Source organism: Pteropus vampyrus, unplaced genomic scaffold (assembly GCF_000151845.1).
Source record: "Pteropus vampyrus isolate Shadow unplaced genomic scaffold, Pvam_2.0 Scaffold1000000569, whole genome shotgun sequence".
NCBI lineage: Eukaryota > Metazoa > Chordata > Mammalia > Chiroptera > Pteropodidae > Pteropus > Pteropus vampyrus.
Genome location: NW_011914971.1, coordinates 45,188 through 54,842, shown reverse-complemented (window position 1 = coordinate 54,842; position 9,655 = coordinate 45,188). Strand labels below are relative to the sequence as shown.

General features: G+C 41.3%; 1 long non-coding RNA gene across 1 annotated transcript; it reads left to right on the top strand.

Annotated features, from left to right (window-relative positions):
- Positions 1–4,304: 4,304 nt before the first annotated feature.
- On the top strand, positions 4,305–5,263 carry LOC111735424. Its single transcript, XR_002778779.1, has 2 exons — positions 4,305–4,700; positions 5,044–5,263. It is a non-coding gene; the product is annotated as an uncharacterized LOC111735424 (long non-coding RNA).
- Positions 5,264–9,655: the final 4,392 nt, after the last annotated feature.

Sequence of the window (9,655 nt, the reverse complement as noted above, 5' to 3'; positions counted from 1 at the left end):
GCCAACATTATATTTAATGGTGAAAAACTAAGATCAGGAACAAGGCAAGGCTGTCTACTATCACCACTGTTATTCAATATGACATTGAAGTTCCTAGCAAGTGCAATCAGACAAGAGAAGATATAAAAGGTATCCAAATAGGAAACGAAGAAGTCGAACTGTCTCTATTTGTGGATAACATGATTCTCTATATAGAAAACCCTAAAGACTCCACAAAAACACTACTAGAAACAATAAGCAAATACAGTAAAGTTTCTGGATATAAAATCAATTATAAAAAATCCATATCATTCCTATACTCTAATCATGAAGTGTCAGAAAAGGAATTGGAAAAAATAATTCCTTTTGCAATTGCAACAAAAAGAATAAAATACCTAGTAATGAATCTAATGAAACATGTGAAGAACCTACATAATGAAAACTACAAGACCCTATTTAAAAAATATCAAAGAAGATACAAAGAAATGGAAAGATATTCTGTGTTCTTGGGTTGGAAGAATCAACATAGTTAAAATGACCATATTACCTAAAGCATTATACAGATTTAATGCAAGTCCCATCAAAATCCCACTGGCATTTTTTTTTAAAGAAATAGAACAAAAATCATCAGAATTGTATAGAAGTTCAAAAGGCCCCAAATTGCCAAAGCCATCCTGAGAAAAAAGAACAAGGCTGGAATCATCACTCTGCCTGACTTCAAATTATACTACAAAGTGACAGTCATCAAAACGGCATGGTATTGACAGAAAAACAGACACAGAGACCAGGGGAACAGAATCGAGAGGCCAGAAGTAAACTCATTTTTTAAATGGGCAAAAAATTTTTGACAAAAAGGCCAAAACATGCAGTGGAGAAAGTTTCTTCAATAAATGGTGCTGGGAAAACTGGAAAGCCATCTGCAAAAGAATAAAACCAGACTGTTGTCTATCACCACACACCAAAATTAAATCAAAATGGATTCGGGACCTGAATATAAGACCTGAAACAATAAAATGCATAGAAGAAAACATAGGGAATAAATTCATGGACCTTGGACTTAAAGAGGATTTTATGAATTTGACCTCAAAGGCAAGGGAAGTAAAAGCAAAAATAAATGAATCGGACCACATCAACCTAAAAAGCTTCTTCTGCACGGCCAAAGAAATTGTCAACAAGGTAAAGAGACGAACATCCGAATGGTAAAATATATTTGCAAGCAATGCCTCCGATAAGAGCCTAATAACCAAAATACACAAAGAACTCATACAACTCATTAACAACAAAAAAGCAAACAATCCAATTAAAAAATAAACAGAGGACATGGAGAGACAATTCTCCCAAGAAGACATACAAATGGTGAACAAACATACGAAAGGATGCTCAACATTGCTAGCAATTAGGGAAATGCAAATCAAAACCACAATGAGATACCATCTCACACCTGGTAGAATAGCTGTTATCAACAGGACAAGTAATAACAAGTACTGGAGAGGATGAGGAGAAAAAGGAACCCTCATACGCTGCTGGTGGGACTGCAAATAGGTACAGCCACTATGGAAAACAGTATGGAGTTTCCTCAAAAAACTAAGAATTGATCTACCATGTGATCCAGCAATCTCTCTACTGGTGTTTACTGCAAAGACTTGAAAACCCATATCCAAAAAGATATATGCACACCGATGTTCATAGCAGTGGTCAGGACATGGAAGTTACCAAAGGGTCCTACAATAGATGACTGGATAAAGAAGCTGTGGTACATATATACAATGGAATATTACTCAGCCATAAGAGAGGAAATACTGCCATTTGTGCCAACATGGATGGAGCTTAATCATGCTAAGCGAAATAAGCCAGACAGAAAAAGTTGAAAACCACATGATATCACTTATATGTGGGATATAAACCTCAAAGCAACAAATGAACAGGACAAAGAGGGACTCATGGACATGGACTATAGATTAGTCGTTACCAGAGGGTAGTGGAGTAGTAGTGTGGGGGGATGTAGATGGAGTAAAAGTGGTCTAATATGCAGTGATAGAAAAAAATCTAACTTTAAAAAAACATGGGCGGTGAACGCACAATGCAATATGTACGTGTGTGTGTGTGTGTATCATACTATTGAATTATGCACTTGAAACTTTCTTGATTTTGTTAACTAATGTCATTGTCGTAAAAAAAAAAAAAAAAAGGTCAGCAAATGAAGCATCCTGTCACTCCCTACCTTATAAGTCAGACATGGCACCTCGGAGGTCCTGTTTCTGAATGGATGAAGAAAGACAGCTATGCAGGAAAATGTCCTGAGGTGTTCCTTGGGGAGGTGAAAACTTGACATAGCCTTGTGTCCAACCTGGTGAGTAGAGACTCCTTTGAGCCGGGGGCAGGCAGGAGCCATTAAACTAGGCTCCTGAGACATCCCATCTTTCACTCTCCCATCGTGGCTTTGTCCACATGAGAGCTTGGATATAACTTGAGAGCTCAGAAGACAGAACTCTAGTTAATGGCGGTGCTGGGGGTAGGGTGAAGGCAGCTAGAAAAAAGCCTCTAGTTAAGAGAGGCAGTTGGCCTCTCTTCCGTGGGCTCCTGAGGAAGTCACTACCCCTTTGGGGGCCTCTTTCTGGGAAATGGGGGGATAACAGTCTTGTGCTGCAGGCCTCACAGGATGTTTATGAGGTTCTAGGGTTCTGCCCTGCTCCACCTGGAGGTGTAAGGGTAAGAACAATGATGATGGTAATATTACACTGAGTCCTCAGAAGAACCTGTGAGCTAGGTGGAGTTCTCACACTTTCCAGATGAGAAAATGGGCTTAGAGAGGCCAGACCACAGGTCTAATGTCACACACTGAAACAATGTTGGTGCTGGGATTGTTCTAGAATCAAAACATGCTGGAGGACAGAATAGAATTGGTATCAGATGAATCAGGTCAGATATCTAGGGTTTGAGGCCAGTGGTCGTGGTGAGAAATGGAGTGAGAGGGGTATGGCCTTACTGACCTTGTCTGTGAACCTGGCAGGAGTAGTGGTTTGCCATCTCGTGAGGAATCTCCAGGGAACTCAGAAGAGGCTACGGAAAAAGGTGAATGAGCCTATGGGGAGAGTGGCTCCAGGTTTGAAGAGAGGAGGCTCTGCTCTCTCAACTGGAGGCCAGATTAAGAGAGAAGTGGGCTTTTGCCTTCAGTTCTACTTCTTCTTGCAACAAAGCCTGAAATATTCCATTAGAAGTGACGAGGAGGAGGGTAGAAATTGCTGGGCGTAGGATGGATTTGCGAGTGGGCAGGGGCCCTGGACCACAGACCCTGTAATTGCCAAAAGCAAACCCTAGTAGGTGATTAGGAGGAGTCTGGTATTCATAGAGTATGAAAAGAGAATTGAAGGGAGACTCTAAGAGTCCTAGGCTGCTCTACCTAGGAACTCTGTAGTGGGGCAGGAGGCTGAGCATGGGGAGTTTTCAAAAAAGGGTGTGTGGAGCCACTGGAGAGCAGGGCCACATCCAATTCCCACTCAATGGCACAAAGTGTCATTATCTTCCTTGGCACAATCCTCAGTGAACTGGAAATGCTGGACTGTGTGATGGAAGATTATCTGGAGGTAGGTGAGCCTAGGGGTTGGGTAGGGGTGACCAGGATTGAGGCTTGGGAATGGAAAGCCTCTTACTGAGCCCTGAGCTCTCAGCACATGGCAATCTCCTGTCAAAAGAGCCTCACTGCTTCCCCTGTGGGCTGGGTAGTCATGGCGACCTTAGTGGTGAATTAACAGTAGCTCTGTATAATATATGTGTCTAATTTACCCAGGCTGGTAAAGCAGCAGAACTTTCTGAATTCAAAGTTCCATGAGGTTTCGACTGAGTTGGACTCAATCTTCCCCTCATGTGGTGCTTATGGAGGGGAGAGGCCCCTGAAGTCAGGCCCCTTTTAGTCGGGAAGCTCATAAATGGTCTAGTAGCCTCCTTCCTGCCTGAGGCCTGAGCTTCCCCATCTGTCATCAGGGAGGGTACAGCTACTAGATCCCTGAGCCTTAGCCCTCATGAACCCTTTTCTCTGGAGCTTAGAACTTGGTCTAGCTCCAAGCCCTGTCTTTTGTGTGTGTCAGGCACGTTCCTGGGACCTGGCAGTAGTGAAACATGAGAAGAGGTGAGCATAGGGAAATAGTGATGGCTAGGGGGCTCTTTCTGATGCAGTTAGGCTGTCTTCCTTCTAGGAGATTAACCACCAGAAAAGGAATAAGGTGAATATCTGTGGCACTTCCTGCAGTGGGGGAAAGGGAGTGAAAATCAGAGAACCTTCCCACTTCCTGGGTAGAATACTCATTGACTCCATTCCAATACTTTACATTTATTGGTTGAGTCTGATAACAGAGAAGTGGCAGGCCCATACCGTTGGTGGGTAGAGGTAAAGGGATAGCTACAAGGATAAAGTCTTGGAAAAGGGTCTATTTATGCCCAACTCTGAGCACAGGTAGAGCTTGGATGGAATAGAAGGAGACGGTTCCCATGTGAGCAAAGACCCAGGACTGATTCGCTGTCTTACTCCTTACTCTGCACAAAGCCCCTATAACATTCTCCATCTAGGCCCTGTCTGCATCCTCTCTTTTCCTCTTGCTTCATGGGTAGGAAATAATAACAGAGATCATGCTGCTGCAGGTAGCTGCTGATAAGTACAACTGATGACCGAGGAGCAATTTCGGGGCTTGTTTCTGGGACATGGAGTGGCCCAAGGAGAATGAGAGGTGAGGAAGGGCAGCAGATAGGGGAGAACAGGGGTGGAGTTTCCTGCTGGCCAGTCCAGAGAACCTGTGTCCTTGGCTCCCTGGTAAGCCCCAGATTTGGGGGCATGGTGACTGCTGGGGCACCCAGACTCCATCTGCTGGGCAGACACTTGGAGGAACATCTGAAATATGGCTCCTGGTAGGCTTACAGGTGCCACTCTGTCCTGTAGCTACATGCTATGCTGTCATTTGGGGCCCATTTCTAGTTGGCCAGCAGAACACTCAAGGCCAACAAGAATCAGCTATTATTAAGCTCAGGGGCCAATGAGTGTCCAGGTTGGCAGTGCAACCTCTTCCTCTGCAGTAGGGACACAGCCGGACTCTCCTGCTTTGAGAAGGAGGATATTGGGAGACTTTTCTTGGTGTGTCCGGAATACCAGCACAAGAGAGGATGTTCCCACCCCATCTCTCTGATGCCTCTTCTCCACGGCCTATTTACCAATTGGGAGGGGCAATATTTATTTGTTGTAAATAGTCGATGATAGATTTGGATATTATTATATTAAAGTCCTGTTTCTCTTATAGCCTGGGAATTGTGGTTCAGCTCTTTCAGTTCCCATGCTAATTTCAATGATGTACAGACTCATTTCTCTTTGAATTAAGAAATCTTGTAGTGTCATCATCTTATTGTGTGTGGGAGAAAGGTAAAACACTAGATTCCCCTACCTAGTTATTGAAAGACATCCTCAAGTCCCCCTTCCCCAGAAGACAGGTTCATTTCAGTATCATGAACCCAGGCAAGGAGCAAAGACTGGGGCCTACTAATCCCCTCAGAACTCGTGGGATTTAGAGGTTGAAGGTTTTCTCACAGGCTTAGCAACTACCACTGAAAATGGATGTCTTTAAAAATAGCACTTGCAGACTTCCAGTCAAGATGGCAGGGTAGGTGAACTCTCTGCTTGCCTCTTCCCATAACCACATTGATAGAACGACCACCCTTGAGAACTATCTGAAGATTGACTGAACAGAACTCCTAGAACTAAAGATATAAAGAAGCCACATCAAGACTGGTAGGAGGGGTGGAGACATGAAACCAGCTGGTCCCACATCCACTTGTGGCAATTAAGAATTGGGATGGATATCTTGGCTACCCAGGTCTCCCCTGAGGATCAAGAGGTCCCAGTCCACACTGGACACCCAAACTTGGACCACTAGTGCTGAGAAGAGGAGTCCCCACAACATCTGGCTGTGAAAATTAGTAGATTCTATCCAGGTGAGATGGAGAACTGCTGAAGTCCCAGATTTTGCTCTTAAAGGGCTTGCTCATGGACTTACCTGCTGATGAACTCACTCACTCTGAGTTCCAGTGCTGGCGCAGCAGCTGAAAAAGTTCCAAGGATGTATGATGAGGAACTGAATTGTCTTACTAACACTGCTTGACCCACCCTGGTGATTCTCTGAGAACCAGCCCCTTCCAGCTCATGCACAGGACTGGCCCTCTTTCGGAGGCTGTTGCTCACAATCAGCCAGCCTTGGCCTATGCTTTGCACTTTAGTAAAATCTCTGAAAGGTCCACAAATTGCAAACAAGAAGCAGCTGCCCTTGATGTGTGCTGTACCTCTTGTTAAGCGGTCCCCGGCCCGGCACTAGTGGCAGCCAGTCTCAGTACATGGCATAGCCTTTCCCTCATGACTCCGAGTCCAATACAGACAGCTTCCGACTGCTGATCATGTTATAGCCCCTACCAGATAGCCTCGGGCTGGGCATAGTCAGCCGCTGGCCGAACCTGGCATTTATTGGAGGCCTTCTTACGGGGCTCTGGAACCAATACAACTGGTGGTCAGCTTCAGGCCACACTAGAGCACCACCCAATTGGTCCACAAATAACACACAAAAAGGATAGATTCAGCAAGAGTCAGAGCCCCACTATAACAAATCTCCCTATGGGGGTGTCAGCCCCCACAAAAACTTGTTGTAGTCAAAGCCAGTCAGCTTAAGGGTCAATCCCATCCACTGACCTGTCAACAGCAATCAAGGCTCAGCTATAACAAGGGAGCACACAAAAGACAAGTGACACCCTTGGAGCACCTGGCTTAGGTGACCAGGGAGACTGAGCCACTGGGCCCCAAAGACACCTACTATAGAAGGCCACCTGGCCAAGACTGAGAGATGTAGTAAACCTACCTAATGCAAATAAATGAACAGAGACAGGCCAACAAACTGAGAAAACAAAGAAACATGTCTTACATGAAAGAACAGGAGAAAACTCCAGAAAAAGAACTAAATAAAATGGAGGCAAGTAATTTACCAGATATAGAATTCAAAACACTGTCTATAAGGATACTCAATTAACTTAGAAGAAGAATAGGTGAACCTAGTGAGAACTTACACAAAGAGATAAGAACTGTAGAAAGGAACCAGTCGTAAGTGAAGAATACAATAACTAAAATGAAGAATACATTAGATGGAATAAAGAGCGATTAGATGAAGTGAAGGACTGAATGAGCAATTTGGAAGACAGGTAGCAAAAAATACCCAATCAGAACACCAAAAATTGAAAAAAAAAAAAAGGATAGTTTAAGGGACTTCTCAGACAACATCAAGTGTACAAACATTCACATCATAGGGGTACTAGAAGGAGAAGAGAGAGAGCAAGATATTGAAAATGTGTTTGAAGAAATAATGACTGAAAAATTCCTTACCCTGGCAAAGGAAATAGACATACAAGTCCAGGAAGTGCAGAGACTCCCAAACAAAATTGACTCCAAACAGCTCCCACTAAGACACATCATAATTAAAATGCCAAAATATTCAAAGTGATGAAAAGTAAAGATCTACAACCAAGATTACTATACGCAACAAGGATAACCTGTAGAATCAAAAGGAGAGATAAAAGTTTCCTAGACAAGTGAAAACAAGGAGTTCATCACCACCAAACCAATATTACAAGAAATGGTAAAGGGACTTCATTAGAAGAAGAAGAAGGAGAGGAGAAGGAGGAGAAGCGGGAAGGGGGAGGGGAAAAGGAAGGGGAAAGGGTGGGGGAAGGGAGGGGAGGAGAAGGAGAAGATCAAAAATACATAAAATTAAGATAACTACATACCTATTAAAAATTACTTTCAATGTAAATGGATTAAATGTTCCAATCAAGAGACAGGTGGACAAATGGATAATAAAAAATACCCATACACATGCTGCCTATAAGAGACCTACTTCAGAAGATCAAAAGACACACACAGACTGAAAGTAAAAGGATGGAAAAAGATATTTTATAAAAATGGAAATGAAAAAGAGCTGTGGTAGCAATACTTATATCAAACAATATAGACTTTAAAACAAAGGTTATAAGAAGAGACAAAAAGAACCTTACATAATGATAAGGAAATCAATCTAACAAGAGCACATAACTCTTGTAAACATTTATGCACCCAATGTAGGCGCACTTAAATATATAAAGCAAATATTAATGAAGATAAAGGGAGAGATTGACAGTAATACATTCACAGTAGAGGATTTTAATACCACATTGACACTGAAAGACAGATCTTTCTGACAGAAAATCAGCAAGGAAACAGCCTCCTTAAATAACACATTATACCACATGGATTTGAATGATAATTTTAGAACATTTCACCTGAAAGCAGAAAATACATTCTTTTCAAGTGCACATGAAACGTTTTTCAGGATAGACCACATGTTAGGCCACAAGACAAGTATCGATAAAGTTAAGGAGAGTTAAGTCATATCAAGCATCTTCTCTGATCATAGTGATATAAAACTAGAAATCAATTACAAGAAGAAAACTGAAAAACACACAAATACATGGAGGCTAAATAACATGCTACTAACATAAATGGATTAATAATTAGATTAAAGAATAAATCAAAAGATAACTTGAGAAAATGATAATGAAATCAAAATGACCTCAAAATCTGTGGGACACAGCCAAAGCAGTTCTAAGAGGGAAAAATATAACAATAGAGGCCTACCTCAAGTAACAAGAAAAATCTCAGATAACAATCTAATTTACCACCTCAAGTGACTAGAAAAAGAACAACAAACAAAGCCCAAAGTAAATGAAATGAAATAATAAAGATCAAAGGGGAAATAAGATAGATTCTAAAAACGCAATACAAAAGAACAATGAAACCAAGAATTGGTTCTCTGAAAAGATAAACATAATTGATAAACATTTAACCAGACTCATCAAGAAAAACAGAGAGAAAAACCAAATCGATAAAATCAGAAACGAAAGAGAAGTGACAACTGACTTCACAGACATACAAAGGATTACAAAAAAACACTAAGAATAATTATACACCAACAAATTGGACAATCTGGAAGAAATGGATATATTCTTAGAAACATACAATCTTTCAAGACGGAATCAAGAATTAGAAAATCTGAACAGAGGGATAACTACTAGCAAAATCGAACCAGTAAACAAAAAACCCAACAAACAAAAGTTCTAGACAAGAAGACTTCACAGTAAATTTTATCAAATATTCAAAGAAGAATTAACACTTATGCTTCTCAAACTATTCCAAAAACATCAAGGGGAAGGAAGAGTCCAAGCTCACTTCATGTGACCAGCATTACCCTGATTCCAAAACCAGACAGACATTACAAAAATAACCCCGAAATTATAGGACAATATCCCTGACGAACACAGATCTTCAAAATAGATAAATAAACATCTATAGATGTTCATAGATGAACATCATACATGAACAAAAACCCTCAACAAAATGTTAGCAAACAAAATCTAGTAATCCTTTAAAAAGATTATATATTAGGATCAAGGAGGATTTATCCTGGAATATAAAGTTGGTTCACTATTCACAAATCACTTAACATGATACACCACATAAACAAAATGAAGGAAAATATCGTATGATCATATCAATAGATTCAGAAAAAGCATTTGACAAAATCCAGCATCCATTTATGACAAAAACTCTCAGTCAAGTGAGAAG